The sequence below is a fragment of the Alosa alosa genome, chromosome 18, assembly GCF_017589495.1.
Source record: "Alosa alosa isolate M-15738 ecotype Scorff River chromosome 18, AALO_Geno_1.1, whole genome shotgun sequence".
Classification (NCBI taxonomy): Eukaryota; Metazoa; Chordata; class Actinopteri; order Clupeiformes; family Clupeidae; genus Alosa; species Alosa alosa.
Genome location: NC_063206.1, coordinates 32330302 through 32348781, shown reverse-complemented (window position 1 = coordinate 32348781; position 18480 = coordinate 32330302). Strand labels below are relative to the sequence as shown.

At 42.2% G+C, this 18480-nt stretch overlaps 1 long non-coding RNA gene across 1 annotated transcript; it reads left to right on the top strand.

The window, feature by feature from the left end:
- Positions 1-14170: 14170 nt before the first annotated feature.
- LOC125311305 lies at positions 14171-14865 on the top strand. Its single transcript, XR_007196464.1, has 4 exons — positions 14171-14257; positions 14357-14398; positions 14480-14572; positions 14780-14865. It is a non-coding gene; the product is annotated as an uncharacterized LOC125311305 (long non-coding RNA).
- The last annotated feature ends 3615 nt before the right edge of the window (positions 14866-18480 follow it).

The following is an 18480-nucleotide window of genomic DNA, read 5'->3' as shown; positions in this document are numbered from 1 at the left end:
GGCTGTTGCAGTTGATATCAGTGATTAATATGAATGCCCTCAGTGAACAGCACATCAAACAGTTGCAAACAGTCAGGCACTGCTAGTGCCCACACCCACGCAAGCACGAACGCACGGACTAGCGATTGCAGTGAATAGGCCTACTGGACAGCGGTAAAATTAACGGGAGATCGCCTGACAGGGCGGCCACGTCATCAAGCAGGTTTCGAACCGGGGATGCTGGGACAATTGTTCATATGCTCCGCACACCGACGTCTTATCCATTGTGCTACTGCAGCGATGCTGAAACAAGTGCTCCGTGTTACATCTATTATTAGAGTCTCGTGACGCTTGCTTGTAGCGTGTGTGGGTCAAAGGCCCTCGTTTTCGTAAAAAAAGATTTTTATTTCTCAGGCTGTTGCAGTTGATATCAGTGATTAATATGAATGCCCTCAGTGAACAGCACATCAAACAGACAACAAACAGTTGCAAACAGTCAGGCACTTGGTTTCATGAGAGATCGCTAGTGCCCACACCCACCCACGCAAGCACGAACTCACGGACTAGCGATTGCAGTGAATAGGCCTACCGGACAGCGGTAAAATTAACGGGAGATCGCCTGACAGGGCGGCCACGTCATCAAGCAGGTTTCGAACCGGGGATGCTGGGACAATTGTTCATATGCTCCGCACACCGACGTCTTATCCATTGTGCTACTGCAGCGATGCTGAAACAAGTGCTCCGTGTTACATCTATTATTAGAGTCTCGTGACGCTTGCTTGTAGCGTGTGTGGGTCAAAGGCCCTCGTTTTCGTAAAAAAAGATTTTTATTTCTCAGGCTGTTGCAGTTGATATCAGTGATTAATATGAATGCCCTCAGTGAACAGCACATCAAACAGTTGCAAACAGTCAGGCACTGCTAGTGCCCACACCCACGCAAGCACGAACGCACGGACTAGCGATTGCAGTGAATAGGCCTACTGGACAGCGGTAAAATTAACGGGAGATCGCCTGACAGGGCGGCCACGTCATCAAGCAGGTTTCGAACCGGGGATGCTGGGACAATTGTTCATATGCTCCGCACACCGACGTCTTATCCATTGTGCTACTGCAGCGATGCTGAAACAAGTGCTCCGTGTTACATCTATTATTAGAGTCTCTTGACGCTTGCTTGTAGCGTGTGTGGGTCAAAGGCCCTCGTTTTCGTAAAAAAAAGATTTTTATTTCTCAGGCTGTTGCAGTTGATATCAGTGATTAATATGAATGCCCTCAGTGAACAGCACATCAAACAGACAACAAACAGTTGCAAACAGTCAGGCACTTGGTTTCATGAGAGATCGCTAGTGCCCACACCCACCCACGTAAGCACGAACGCACGGACTAGCGATTGCAGTGAATAGGCCTACTGGACAGCGGTAAAATTAACGGGAGATCGCCTGACAGGGCGGCCACGTCATCAAGCAGGTTTCGAACCGGGGATGCTGGGACAATTGTTCATATGCTCCGCACACCGACGTCTTATCCATTGTGCTACTGCAGCGATGCTGAAACAAGTGCTCCGTGTTACATCTATTATTAGAGTCTCGTGACGCTTGCTTGTAGCGTGTGTGGGTCAAAGGCCCTCGTTTTCGTAAAAAAAGATTTTTATTTCTCAGGCTGTTGCAGTTGATATCAGTGATTAATATGAATGCCCTCAGTGAACAGCACATCAAACAGTTGCAAACAGTCAGGCACTGCTAGTGCCCACACCCACGCAAGCACGAACGCACGGACTAGCGATTGCAGTGAATAGGCCTACTGGACAGCGGTAAAAGACTGTCCTGTGACAGACACCGTGACACGTCATGACTGTCCTGTGACACCTATGACACTGTCCTGTAACACCCAGACACTGTCCGGACAGTTAGACACTGTCCTGTGACACCCAGACACTGTCCTGTGACACCTATGACTGTCCTGTGACACCTAGACACTGTCCCTATGACTGTCCTAGACACCCACTGTCCCGGGACAGTTATGACTGTCCTGTAACACCCAGACACTGTCCCGTGACAGTTAGACACTGTCCTGTGACACCCAGACACTGTCCTGTGACACCCAGACACTGTCGGTGACACCTATGACTGTCCTGACACCCAGACACCCAGTTGACTGTCCTGTAACACCCATGCTGTCCGGTGACACATGTGACTGTCCTGTGACACCCAGACACTGTCCTGTGACACCCAGACACTGTCCTGTAACACCCATGACTGTCCTGTGACACCCAGACACTGTCCGTGACACCCATGACACTGATCCTGTGACACCTATGACTGTCCTGTGACACCAGAGACTAGACTGCGTGACACCCATGACTGTCCTGTGACACCCAGACACTGTCCGGGACAGTTAGCCATGACTGTCCTGTAACACCCAGACACTGTCCAGACTGGAGACACTGTCCTGTGACACTGTCCCTGTGACAGTTATGACTGTCCTGTAACACTGTCCCCAGACACTGTCGGTGACACCCTATGACTGTCCTGTAACACCCAGACACTGTCCCCATGACACCCATGACTGTCCTGTAAACTCCAGACACTGTCCCGTGACACCCATGACTGTCCTGACACTGTCCCATTGACACCCAGACACTGTCCTGTGACACCTATGACTGTCCTGTGACACCTAGACACTGTCCCGTGACACCTATGACTGTCCTGTGACACCCAGACACTGTCCCGGGACAGTTAGCCACTATCCTGTAACACCCAGACACTGTCCCGAGACAGTTAGACACTGTCCCGTGACACCCATGACTGTCCTGTAACACCCAGACACTGTCCCGTGACACCTATGACTGTCCTGTAACACCCAGACACTGTCCCGGGACAGTTAGCCACTGTCCTGTAACACCCAGACACTGTCCCGAGACAGTTAGACACTGTCCCGTGACACCCATGACTGTCCTGTAACACCCAGACACTGTCCCGTGACACCTATGACTGTCCTGTAACACCCAGACACTGTCCCGTGACACCCATGACTGTCCTGTAACACCCAGACACTGTCCCGTGACACCCAGACACTGTCCCATGACACCCAGACACTGTCCCGTGACACCTATGACTGTCCTGTGACACCTAGACACTGTCCCGTGACACCTATGACTGTCCTGTGACACCCAGACACTGTCCCGGGACAGTTAGCCACTATCCTGTAACACCCAGACACTGTCCCGAGACAGTTAGACACTGTCCCGTGACACCCATGACTGTCCTGTAACACCCAGACACTGTCCCGTGACACCTATGACTGTCCTGTAACACCCAGACACTGTCCCGGGACAGTTAGCCACTGTCCTGTAACACCAAGACACTGTCCCGTGACACCCATGTAGCGTTAATTTTGTCACCTATTTTTAATTTAGACTTAGTCTTAGTCTTGTGACGAAATGTCCTTTTTAGTCTTTGTCATATTTAGTCATTCAAATATCATTTTTGTTAGTCAAGTTTTAGTCAACTAAAAGTCTCGTCATTTTAGTCTAGTTGTAGTCATAAGAAAACTAAAGGTATCTTAGTCTTAGTCAGTTTTAGTCAACACATTTTAGTCTTTTTTTATAACAAATTATTTCTGATTACCATTTGAGTCAAATAGTGTTTCACACATCTCAATTTTCCAACAATATTGTGTGTCCACAGGGCTACTGTCTGTTATAATTACTCATTCTGATTTTTTTGTCAGTCAGATACGTTTTACATGCACAGGTAAGTCGAGCTACAGTTGAAGAGTTCAGTTCTAAATCCGTCTGACCACTTTTCTTTTAAATGAGCATTTAAATTCAGTCTCCTATAGGTTTTTGCCTATAAATCGATATTTCAGACCAGGAAAGGAGTGGTATTTAGTGGGTTTAGAAGTTAAATTATTTGATTAGCGTATACTATGTGTGGAGAGCATCCCCTCACCATCTTTATCTCATTTTTGACATAGGTGGCATTTAGAGGCTTTTGCATCTGAACCCTTCAGTTATAGCTCGGCTGGGGGGATTTGACCATAGACAGTAAAAGATTTGACTGGACCACTGTCAGATCGTGAGACCAGTGTTTCTCAAAGTGTGGTCCGGGAATCTGGTGGTCCTAAGCTATCTCAAGTGGTCCGTGAGCAGGCGTGGTAAAATATAATATAGATGAGTTGTTTGCAATATTGAACCAACTTGTATGTAAAAACAGTTCTGCAACACTGTCTATGTAAGATATGCCAGTTTAAATCATACAGTATGAATCCACACAATAAGCAAAGTGCAAAGACAATAAGCAAGGTGGTTCAGTGAGTAGGCCTATAGTGTAGACTAATTATAGGCTACTGTTGAAGTAGGTCTAATCTTTTTTTTTTTTTTTTTAGCTAGGGTTAGTTAAGTGGTCCTGAAACTGAAAAAGTTTGAGAAACACTGTCGAGACCAAAGTATTAATGTTTTTTACTCCGCCTAAGCTAGATGGCTTATATGCGTCAAACACAACACATTCCCAAACAGACTCTCCATCTTAGCCATAGCTAACTTGCTAGCTTAACTTTCCATATTAGCTTACTTGCTAGCAAACTTTGCATCATCAGTCTAACTAGTTAAATAGTTGACATTACATGATGAACATTTTCGTATTATGGACATTCTGGTGGATGTTAATTTGTATGAGAAGCTTCAACTTCTGGGTATGTAGCATTGTGGCATAAAGATTAGGTAGTTAGTTGGTAACTCTGGCAGAAATCTCCAGTGTTCTTGTTCCATGTAGTTTCGTGTTGCAGCCACAGGGTTGCAGCAACAGCACGTAGACTAGCCTACAGGAAAGCTGTTTAGTATGAACTCATTCGAATATTTTGAAAACATAACAGCTAGATATTCTGTCTTCTCATTTTGTAGACGAAAATGAAGAGAGATTTTTATCTTAGTTCTTATTTCATGCAAAAACATTTTAGTCTCGTCTTTTTTCACAACAATAATTCATCTTAAGATAGTCTTAGTCAGTGTTTCAGGACATTACTGTCGTCTCGTCATCGTCTCGTCTTAGTCATGAAAAAAAAGGTTGTTGACGAACATATTTCCTCTCGTCTCGTCTGACGAAATTAACACTACACCCATGACTGTCCTGTGACACCTAGACACTGTCCTGTGACACCTAGACACTGTCCCGTGACATCTGTGACTGTCCTGTGACACCCAGACACTGTCCCGTGACACCCATGACTGTCCTGTGACATCTAGACACTGTCCTGTGACACCTAGACACTGTCCCGTGACATCTATGACTGTCCTGTGACCCCCAGACACTGTCCCGTGACACCGATGACTGTCCTGTAACACCCAGACACTGTCCCGTGACACCCAGATACTGTCCCGTGACACCTATGACTGTCCTGTGACACCCAGACACTGTCCCGGGACAGTTAGCCACTGTCCTGTAACACCCAGACACTGTCCCGTGACACCTATGACTGTCCTGTGACACCTAGACACTGTCCCGTGACATCTATGACTGTCCTGTGACACCCAGACACTGTCCCGTGACACCGATGACTGTTCTGTGACACCTAGACACTGTCCTGAGACAGTTAGCTACTGTCCTGTGACACCAAGCCACTGTCCCTGTCACCAATGACAAATGTTCCAAATGTGAACCACTTTGAGCTGCATTCTGTGAATGAAAGGTGCTATAATTAAGCATATTGTTATTGTTATTATTATTATGTAGAATCATTTATGTCTTTGAATCATTGTACATGTATGTATGTATGTATGTATCTTAGACATTTTTATTTGTTTTGTTTTAGATAAAAGATGTAAATTGTTTTACATAAAATTGTACATGTAAAAATCCTTCTTTGCTTTATAATTTTTGAATTTTCAAAGTTGTTTGTTAGAATTTTTAATAAAGATGACTTGTGCTTTAAAGTAGTAGCTCTGGATTTGTGTTTTGTTATCAAGTAATGTTCAAGCACTGCTGACATTCAGCCAACACTCAGTCAGATCAGTTAGTGTGTGGGCCAGTGCATGCCCGGGGACCCAGGCAACCCTCAGCCAACACTTTGATAAACACACCTGGGCCGACAGATAGATTGATGCTTTATTTGTCATTCACACAACATGGGAGTATGAAGAGAACAAAATATGAAGTACTATAGTGAATAATAAATAAATACAATATAACATAACATAAGTGCTTGTTTATGGAAGTCCACAACAACCGTCTCATTGGTCTTGGTGAGTTTGTTTTCCTTGCATAACAAAACAATAAGTCATTTTACATGATGGGCCACACTTGGGGGCAGAGCAAATCTTTTATGTCAGTTTCCACTGATTGGGCCATGGCTGGGCATGGGCAAGGATGGGCAGTATTTCTAATACATGTATTTAAAATATGTATTTCAAATACAAAATACTATTTTGTAATTTGTATTTTATTGAGATGATGAAAATGCCTTCGTATTTTGTATCAAAATACTTCAGTGTTGTGTATTTTTGTATTTTCAAAATACTTTCTGTGAAACACTGTGATGACATCTATCTAACTATCTATACTGTAAAGCACGAAATGTCTGTCTCTGTCTGTTTGTGGCACCCTTGCATGGTCAAGCTGGAATGATTAACAGGCCCCATAACAACTATAAAATATAAACAAATATTTTATATATATAAAAAATAGTCTGAATGCAACACTGTTTGAGAAGTTAGTTGTGCTCAAAGGCATCAACTGAGGAGACACGACTAGCTAAGGTTACACACACTCCTTTGCTCACACAAGGACAGCACAAGGACTTGAATTCACAAGTTTATATTGCAACACTTGAGTTTGCTATTTTTCTTTCTTTTTTCTATTTTACAGTTTTTTTTCTAGACTTTAAATTTGTCTATGTTCTCTGACCTGTGAAATATTCCAGTGCTATGGTAACTTGACAAGATTTTGCACATTTTAAATAACAAATGATTGATAATGACAAACAATGATTTAATTTCATAATTATACATGTTTTGAAAGCAGTACCACCTGCCCTGCAGAATATGTCCAAACAACACTTTTTTCCAGTCCTGTCCTTTTTTTTCTAGATTGTCTTAAGATAATGATAATTTTAATTCGACATCCCAAAATAATTCTTAATTTTACACTGAGGAGCATCATTCCTAAATTCTACCATAGATCTAAGCCCCTGCCCTTTTTCTTCCTGGAAAGAAATTTCCATTGTTACTGGAGTGCTTTAAAACATAGGGCCTACATACATAGTAGGCCTAGGCTATACTATACATTCATAGGCTATATACATACATATATAAATAAATATAGCAGTATACATACATATATACATATAGCCCAAATATGGCTGTTTGCAACATGACGCAAACGGTGACAGATTGAATAGTTGCGTTCGGTGCGCTCTACCTCCCGCCGTTCGTGTCTTTCACAAAGGTCACATTCAGGCCGTCGGTCGTCACTTCAAGCAGATAGTCAGGCCCGCGGTGTTTCTTGGCTTGTGTGGAGGTGAGTGGTGATGATAAATGCACGTATAACATACAGTGTGTCGAATTTACAGCTAACATGCCAAGACGAAAATAATGTAACAAATTCAAGAATGTGTCAAGTAGCCTATCCTAAACGCATGATCCATAATTCCACGTGGACTAATAGCCAAAGTTAGCTAAAATGTTAACTCTCTTAGGCTACGCCTTTACTCCTATGAAAGACAATTCGCCTAATGCTATCAAACATCACTACTTAGGCTACCATCATGGTAAGACTACGCAAACAGCCGATTGTAAGACATCGCCATATTATTTCCCTTAATAGCAGGCCTACATAGTGCTGTACAATAAGTTGACCTATGTAATAGGCCTACAGGATATGTTATGTCTCAGTGCATGTGAAATCACATTACTTTTGTTGACCACGACACATAGGCCAATGTTATGTACATTCAAGCCATTAATGCTTGCCTACAAAGTCATTCTAGGGTCTGCTCCTACTGTACATACAGTTGCACGTATACGTTTATACCCTGTACATATGCTAAAGATGACTAAAAAGAGTAATAAAAAATATTGTGCAAATTGGTTTGTTTTGCATTGAGAGATGATCTTATGGAAAGTACCCCATGGCAATCATGAGATACGATGAAGGGTAGGTGATGATGTGGAGCTATTTTGATGAGAGATGGTGGGGAGACCACGTAGGGAGACTACTGTCCCCCCTCCTCCCTCTCTCTCTACTGTGTAGTGTATGTTTACTGTACAAATATAACATTTCAACACAGTTCATACTAACTAATTCCCTGAATTTGTTTTTTGGTTCCATTCCAGACCATGGCTCAGATCAGTGATAAAGGTATTCATTCAATTGATTTATAGTTTTTAGAATTTATCACTGAATGTTATGCATAGTGTAGATCAGTCTTTCTAAGGTATGGTTGTCAAAGCACATAATCTACCATAGTGATAACACTGTCACACTGCCCACCCCTTAAATAAGTGCACCCATGTCCTTCACACATATAAAGCTTTTTTCACCCTGTTATTAAATTGTAATGCGGTATTGTACCATTGAGTTGTGTCATATAGTCAATGTAATTTGGGTGTTTTCAGGATTGCAGCACGAGTTTATGTCACCAGCTGACATCCCCGCAGATGGTGATTGCCTATACTGCCGCATAAAGACAGCCGCTACGGCTATACATATGACAAAGAAGCATGTCAGATATGCTATACATTATGAGGACAATGGAGAGGGTAAGCCCATGCTTTTCCATTTCATTTCTCTTCAGCATTTACCACCCTACAACTTCACATTCCGGTTGTTGTCACTGAGGAGTAGATGGGGGAGAATAATGCTGCAAGAGCACTAAGTGGTGGGGCTGGGATTGTTCCGCCATGTTGATGTTGTTGCTACCAAAATAATTCTATTTTGAGTCTTAGTAAGTAAGAACTGCAATGAAATGTTTCTCAACAGATAAATTCACAATCCCCTGTCTCTGTGACAAAGTCAGGGACACAAGCCGCAGCCACTGGCACTGCCCGAAATGCAAGAAAATAATTGCAAGGCAGAATAATTTTGTGACTCACTTACAAAAACATGGTAAATGGCATTGTAAACTGCATTACATTTTCTAAATAAATGTACAATATGTTTTATATCATCATGTAGACTAACGATTCCACATTACTTAATGACAGGATGTGTTCTGGGTGCCCCAAAAAATCCTCAGGGTAAGTTTTTTTTCTCTTTTATTTTGTGCACTTACATTTCCCTGCATTCTTCAATTATTGTAAGCTCTTAATAATCATTATATTGATAATATTAGTTGACAGAACACATTCAATGAAGTTTTGCACTTCCATACCTTGTCTACAGAACATCCTTTAAGTAGTATAGCGGTATTTGACGCATGTACATTGTTTCAGTTGATTTTTCAGAGGAGCAAGTAGAACTTCAAAAGAGTCATGTTGAAGACATTTCCTCAGCTGAAGCTTCAGCAAACAAAATAAAGTGCCACCATTGTGACAGTGTGTTTGCTACAACAGCTACTGCCAGGCGGCATGAGCGAGACAGGCATGCTGTCACAGCTGAGCCCATAGTGTGTGTAGACATCAAGAGGGGCATTTTTGTAACAGCTAAAAATGCGAGGGGACAACAAGTGCCAATCCATCTATGCAAGTCCACTGCCTCACAAATGATAGGGTGTGAGGCAAGTACCAACCTACATGCGAGTACCAACCTACATGCGAGAGCATGTGCGGAGGATGCCTGCACTGTTCATCCAATCTTCTATGAAGATTATGGATATTCAGGCAGGTACACCTTCTTCTCCGTATACACGGGAGTAAAGGAGGCGTGGAGCTTGTTCTACAGAACCCGGGTCACTTTTGACAAGCTGGGGAAATGGTCCTGCCTCTGCAGCAGCACCAAGAAAGTCCACCGCTGCATCCACATATATGTCGCTATGTGGTGGACTTTCCAGTGCCGACCAGATTTGCTAGTAGAGGAAAGGGACACAACAGGAAGTGAGACTGAGGGTGCTTCTGACGAAGAAGTTTACTCGGGGAAACAATTCACCAACGGCCAGATTATAGCCATGACAGATTATCTCTGGCGTGAAAAGAAAATTCCTGAGGTGATTCCCCTTGAGTTAAAGAGGCCTCAGCCCATTCCTGACAAATTTGAGCCAATTGAGGTGGTGTGTCCCTACTGCCCGGCCCTACACCACCTGACCTTGCAGACTGCACAGCGGTGACAAACAAAGGCACTGTGTATGATCTGTACACAGTGAAGAGAGGGATATTTCCCATGATATATAGATAACTGAAATGACATAGAATCTGTATAACTGTTCCTGCTGACATGTAATCCTCTTTAATTAGGTGTCACTGTAGCAGTGAAATCATGCCCCATCTGTCGGAACCAGGTGCGATTCCAAGAATATCGCATGGGCTTCCACAACTTCAATAACAGAACCCTGCTGTCGATCCCTCTGTGCTCCATGCTCACAACTGCAGTGAAGGTACGGTATACATCACAGCTCTAGTAATATGTGTCTGGGAAATAGTTTTTCAACTGCACACTTGCATAACGCATAACACATACCCATGTCACTTAGTGAAAGAATGTGTAGTTTAGTTTAGGATTTTTCAAACTGCGCGTGTCAGGATCCCCACCTGGACTGTTAGTTTTGACTCCCCCTACCTGTCAATGTTGTGATCATTCTTGTTAGTTTCCCCTCCATTTTCTGCCCCCACCTGTTCCCAGTTATTGTCTTGTTCGTCTGGTCCAGTCCTGTCTTTCTGTTAGTTAGTCTGTGTATTTCTACCCCCCTGTTCTACCCTTTGTCAGATTGTCTCCTGTTTTGATCTGTTGGAGTCCTGTCTGTAAGTAGTTTGTGATTATAAAGTGTATGTTTTTGAAGTTTCTGCATGCAACAAGTTTTGCACTTGGGTACTCCTGTACACACATTACACGTTAACACATTATATGGCCTTACCCTCTGTCTTACATTAGAACAATACAGCAGTAGGCCGCTTTCTGTCCATGATGGAAGAGCACATGGAGGTGAAAATCCATCACAACACACTCCGTAAGGCTTTCTTCCACTTCTCTGCAATGACTGACTACACATACAGCTTCACTTGTAACCGCTGTGGGGATCATCCGCCAGTTCTGATCGCTGATGCGAACTGGAAAGTAGCTTTTGATTTGCCAGGTTAGTAGCCTTTTTGCAATGGAATTGTGTATATCATAAATAAATGATTAGAAGCACAAACAGGTACACCTCCTCAACACCCCCCCCCCCATTCACACACGCACGTCAACATGTAGATAGATGGTGATACACCTCCACACACATACTCATGAGCGAGCATACATTCACACAGAAGCAAAGACACACACATACTCACTTACATGAGTTGCAAAAGTAGAGATCGGCATAGGACATGGACACATAGATAAGCGCAATGTTTTCATGCGGATCGAATGTGCAGGACAAAGCGGCTGTCAAATTGTGTACCGCTATGCTGTATTGTACTGCTCTATAATTGTCAGTGTTATCATTGTACATGACTGCACAGTTTGTCATTGTTCTGTCATTGTAGTAAACCTGCTGAAAAGACCATCGCCAGAAGATATTCGGGCAGCTGATCTTACTGTGAATGTCGAGGACCGGTGGAACCAGCTGGAGAAGCAATTGATTGCTGAAGGCTTCTGTGATGGTGCAGTATTGCCACAGATGCCTAGCCTGGCTAACGTCAGACCTCATCTCATTGAGATGGGGTCTGGGAACTAGACATTAATTTTCTCGTATTTGAAATGTGGTTTACGAATGCCCAGAGCCGTTTATTGGGCGCTACGAATGTCTATCAAATGCGTCTGTACGTAGCTCATAACGGCTTCGGTGTGTCGTCATCGTCTTGCTGCCCTCCCTCCGTTCTGTGATTGGTCCCCTAACTGAGGCGAAAATTTGCTCCATGGAATCCAGGCTGCCTTGCAGCGTGAATAAAATCACGCGCGTAAGGCAGCATGGAAAAACCCAGGCTAACAGATGCCAATTGTGAAATTGAAATTCAATTTCAATTTCAATTTATTGTGCTTATATAGCGCCAAAACATTACACATGTATCATGGCGCTTTACAGAATGTAGAAGTCAAATTAACTCTTTTGTTGTATATGTCTTAAGGCTTGGTTTGAAAGAGTTGTCTTTGTTTATGTATAGCCACAAGGTCAAAGAACCCATTCTGCAAGGACCTTGCCTACTCTGCTTTTGCACCATGGGTAGGAGAATCCTGCAGGGTGGGACCTCTCCTACCTAAGACAGAGGTGCTTAAAGGGTTGTCAAAACGCCTCAGTGATCCAGGACCGCAAACTGCATCATTACCAATGGAGGATGTACTTTTCAGAGTCTTAGATTCAAAGAAGGTATTTGTAATTTTAATGACTAAGCCATTATTGCAAAATACTTGTCCTGTGTGTAAAAATGACTTGTTTGGACATGTATTTCACCAGCCCCAAAAGGCTGAACTGGTTGCTGCCTGTGCTGAATTGGGAGTCTCAGCTGAGGGAACACAGGCAGAAATCTTAAACAGACTTGAGGAGATGCTTCTTTACAAAGACATCTATCCGAAAATGTTCATTAAGCTTCAAAAGACAGGCGGTAAGGATATCAACAACGATGACTATTGGACATGCCAAATTAATGCAATACTAATACTTAATCTATTGTACTTTAGGTGGAGTCTTGCATGCTGGGTGTATGCACTCAGTGGTGTATTACTGCTCTCCACTTTGGTGGCAAGAGTCTGCAAGAGACCATGCAGATGCCCTGTTGAGCCTGCGTACTCCACCGACCATCTACATTTCAGACGTTGCTGGGAGAGTAGCACGACATACAAACAATAGAACAAAACAAGTTTTTCCAGCCCTCAGATGGCAGACTATGCGAGGCCACCTTGGACAACATAAGATTGGCTGAGCAGAAGAAGCTTAAACTGTCTTTTCCCTGGATTAAAAACATTCAACAACTTGGTGGGCCTGTACAGAGGACACCAGTGGTGGACATGGGAATGAGGCGTCCACATCCCATTACAGGAACATTCCATCGGTTCTCAGTGTATGACAGGTTCCACCAAGGGAACCAGAAGAGACCAGAGGAAAAACTGAGAAGTTTGGATCTTCTCCCCGATTTCACTGGCATCCTGAATACATCCATGGCTGAGCAAATGAACAAAGAGCTCTCTAATTCACAATATTTTCTCTGCCAGCTGAAGGATATACATTATATGTTCATGCTGCGGCTAGTTTATCACTTACACAATCAACGTGTCAACAATACCTTTTTTGAGAAAATGTGCCGCCTCTCCAAGGGGAAAGCAGCGATTGGAATAAATGGTAGAATATGCCTGTTTGGTGATGGTAAGGGTATACTGTAAAATGTTACAATATGCTGTAAACTGTACAATACTGCCAATTACAATTCCCAATCTTTTTTCCCTTTTACAGATGGAGCATCAACGAAAGTGCCAGATGAAACCGCGTTCAGTGATGCTGACATCCCAGCCCCAGAAGCAAAGACAGAGGAAAGTCCTGAAAGTCAGGGAGGCATGCCATTCTCTGTAAAACTCTTCCCAATTCTGGCAGAAAACGTGGTATGTTTTTTATGTTATAACACTGACTGTCCACTTAACCTACTGTGTGTAAGTTAAACATGTGGCCTTGTCAAATAACTTGCATTTAAAAGTAGTATGTTTTTGTTGGTGGCAGAGCAAGTACTGGTTTGAATCTAATGACCACAAATGGCTCCAACATTAGTCATTACACAATCAATCTTCTGTGGTCTGTTTTTGTTTTCTGGAAATGATACTCAGTATGATAGTGACAGGGAGGTGTTAAAAGAATATCACATCACTGCTGTGTCTGATTAACTCAAACTTGTGTAGCCCACACGAACCACACCACAATGTTAGTGTCACTACAGCACTGAGAATACCAATTTGGGTGTCCTGGCCATTGATGACCATGCTTAAAAAAGAGAAATGACATCGATACAGTACAGTTGTGCACTATCAAAAACTCTGTCAACGATAACAATTTGTTCTATACAAAGGAAAAGCTTGTGCAATTGCATAAGGAGGTACAAAATGGACAACAGCCACTGATCAAATTCAGATTATGTCATGCAAGACTACCGGATCTTCAGTCACTTCTGCCTCTCCCATATCTGGAGAATCTGTCAGAGAATGATCTACCTGCTCTACCTTGGCTAACTGATGATGTAAGTGTTTCTTTGGATTTCCATTAGAAATCAAAATTGTAAGATCAATGCATTGTCAATTGTCAGCAAAAATAAATGAATAATGAATTACTACCACAGATCGTAAACTGCAGGATTACTCAGATAGCAGATGGACATAAGGTAAGAATACATAAGGCAAGCGCATACTGTGCGTGCGTATGTATTAACACAAATTAAAGTGTCTTTTTAAATGTTGTACAGTTCATGGCCCTCCCTACATTTGAATTTATTTGCTGGTGGCGTGATGTCGAAACCATTGGAGCGGTAACAGCACGTAACAAGAGCATCGTTGAGGTGTTATGCCAATAAACATATTATTTATCTGTTTTCTGAATATTTGAAACATTGTGTTACTCTTACCCTAGGGATCAATAAAGTATCTATCTATCTATCTATCTATCTATTTATCTACCCATTTTGGCAAACCAATTACCACTGAAACACAACAGAAATGACTAATTTGTAATACATATGACTTTATACTCTTCATCGTATTTGCAGGGCCTTCAACAAGACATGGTTGTTTTGTTCCCCAGAGTTGTTGGTGGTACAACACCTGAGAGTGGAAACCATTTCATTCTTTGGGTAAATGTGAAAAATCTATATTGTACAGGACTATGTGAATAATGCAATAATAGGCTGTACATATTGGCACTACTATGCTTTGCTCATATTCTTCTTTCCACCACAATCTCAGGTTTTAGATGGAGACAAGAGACAGATCAGAGTGTATGACTCTCTGCGCCTTTACCCTTGCCCCAAGAACTGGGAGATTGGCATATTGAGGTAACTTGAAACATACAGGTTCAGAATGTATAAATGAGTAAACATGTTAACGGTCACAATAGTGACCAGTGGGATAGAATGTTGTATCTAGATGCACACATACTTTTACACCTACACACACACACACACACACACACACACACACAGATACACACACACAGATACACACACACAGAGAGATACACACACACACACACACACACACACACACAGATAGATATACACACACAGAGACACACACACACACACATAGAGAGAGAGATACAGAGAGAGAGAGAGAGATATACACATACACACACAGAGAAATACACACACACATAGATATATACACACACACACTCAGAGAGATACACACACACACACACACAGATATATATACACACACACACACACACACAGAGAGATACACACACACACTCAGAGAGATACACACACATACACACACACACAGATATATACACATGGTTCTATTTTAACGAGCCAAAGCTCCTGGTAAATAAACAATGTTAACATATTTTTCATATTTATTATTGCCATTGGTCTCAGTGTTCATATTAGTTTGTAAAATCCTGTCAGAATAACTTTATTTTAACAAAAAACAATTTGAGCAACTTTTATTTGAGTATACGCATATTATTAAGGGCAGCCGTGGTTAGCACTTCGGACCAGTAACCGGAGGGTTGCCGGTGACCAGGTGACCAGGGTGACCAGTAGGCACGGCTGAAGTGCCCTTGAGCAAGGCACCTAACCCCTCACTGCTCCCCGAGCGCCGCTGTTGATGGCAGCTCACTGCGCCGGGATTAGTGTGTGCTTCACCTCACTGTGTGTACACTGTGTGCTGTGTGTGTTTCACTAATTCACGGATTGGGATAAATGCAGAGACCAAATTTCCCTCAGGGGATCAAAAGAGTATATATACTTATACTTTTTCATCTACTTTTCTACATTTAAAAAAAAATATATTTATTGATTACTTCAAAGGGTTGCTAATAACACATGATTTGCATATTTGCATGTCTGGGAAAAAATTGGGCTTAAATGGGTTAATGCTGCTTGCAGCTATATTGAAGTTATTTCTGCTCTATGCAAAAAAGAACAGGAAAACATGCATCTGTTTTCAAATACAGCCAGGCCTTTCAGGGGACATGGGACCTTTCAAAGTGGGAGATACAGTACCCACAGCAGTGGCTTCAAAGGGACTCTCAGAACTGTGGCGTCTTTGTCTGTACGGTATGTTAAGAATTATTATTAATCTGTTTGTTATAATTTAAAGCGATACTCCACCATTTGGAGAAATACACTCATTTTCCACCTCCCCTCAAGTTAAACAACCTTTCCCCAGTTCATCCAGCCGTTCTGAGTCTGTCAGTAGCACTTTTAGCTCCAGCTCATTGAAACCGATTAGACCGTTAGCATCTCTCCTATAAGAGATTCAATGAGCTGGAGCTAAAAGTGTCATTGTCAGACTCGGAGAACAGCTGGATGAACTGGGGAAAGGTAAAACAGTTTAACTCATCACTTAATTTCCCCTTATTGTGAACACAGATGGCTGAAATGGAAGTCCGGGGGATAAAACCAAGGCAAGAGATACTGGGTGGACCTCAGCTGGAATATCTCCGTCGCTATCATTCAACTTCTTTGATTTCTGACGTCTTGCTAGAGGTAATGGTTAGGCAAGGGGTGGTTTGGATGAGATGAGTCATTGAGTATTACGATTCAATGATTTATGGTGTGCAACAGTGCGTTGGGGAAAAATTGTTATGCCTTTTTAGACCCACTCTCAATTTCAATTGAGAAGAGTATGTTATGAACAAGGCTAGTTCACTACATGACCTTGCACATGATGGGTAGATCATGTCTATGGCACTGAAGACTTAAATTCACCTGTGACCACCAGGTGAAATCACACATTGAATTACAGGTAACCTGAACAGCTGTGGTCAAAAGGTGTTTCAGAAGAATGTCACATGTAGTCACATTTAGAAGAATGTAGTGGTGACTATCAGGAACCATGCAAGATCTGAACATCCTTAAAACGGGCATGAAATTAGTTATTAATTAATGAATTGCAAATAAATGTTTTTGTGGACATGTCGTTTCTACCAAGGAAATCTTCAAGAGTGTGGAGGACAGAGCACATCGGTGTATGGCGGAGGACATTAATGTGTGTGTGTTTCAGAAGCTGGACAGTGGAGGGTCAGTATTCCATTGATCATAATGTTGTGATATAAGTATAAAAGTTGCATTGGGTTTCTAAATCTTGGATTATCACTGTGTTCTTCACACCTAGCAAAATGTATCCAGAAGTGGAACATCTGATGTGGGTGCAGTGTGAGTCCTGTAAAGGATGGTTGCACACAGATTGTGCAGGCGTTGTGGCCCCTAAAGGCCAATTTACATGCGGCTGCAGGAGGAAACTGCCACTGAATGTGGATACGTATGTGGCTTCATTTATATGTTTCCCCCTACAAGTGCTCTAGTAATGTAGTATTATACTTGATGTTAACAAATTGTTAAACTTCGTAGGACTCTGAGGATTCTCCATCAGAATGGGATGGAGGGGCTTATGCAGCAAGGGGAGATAAGGGCAAGTACATGCGACGGAATAAAAATGTAGAAGCACACAGTAATGTAGAAACAGACTGTAAACACTTTTTTGTGTAATGGTCTCCATTCAATCTGTCCAGACTATCTATGAAGAGCTACAATGTGGCAGACGGAAGTCGTCGAGGATGTTTCTGTGGAAACATCCGGCCGCATCTTTGGAACTTCGTCAGCGTTTGCGTCATGCAAATAGCCATTTCAGCATCGAAAATGTTTGAAAAATGATTTTGAAAAAAGTATTGTGTAATCTACATGTATTTATGTAGATTTGTTTATACCTACCGTCTATAAACTGTCAAATAAGAAATTTGAAGATGACATCCGAAAAGCATTAGATTGCATAGAAAATTGATTGATATGAATACACTGTTTGAAAATGAACACACAGTTTATGAACTACAGTTTATGTAGTAATAATGCACTTGTTATGAATAACAACTATTTTAAGTAAACATACAATTAGTAATGCAAAAAGTTTTCGTTCTAAGATTCATTTCTCTTTTGTGGCCCTAATTAGTCCAGGAAACTGGCAAAAATGATACAGACTGCCATAATCTGTGATGAAGATGTCATAGATGTTGACCTTGTGCTCGACGTAATGATGCCTGAGGTAAGGAAATTTGAATATAAAAGCCATGCCATATTATGATCAGTGTGGTTTCTCCAGAATAAATAAACCAAACCATACCAAACATGCATATTGTCACTACATTCTCATGCTATTTCCAATTTGAAATCTGTTTTCATTTGAAGGTTTCCATCAACATTGTCACGAACCACGAGGGTTTCTGCAGGTTTCTGGCTGAGAGGTT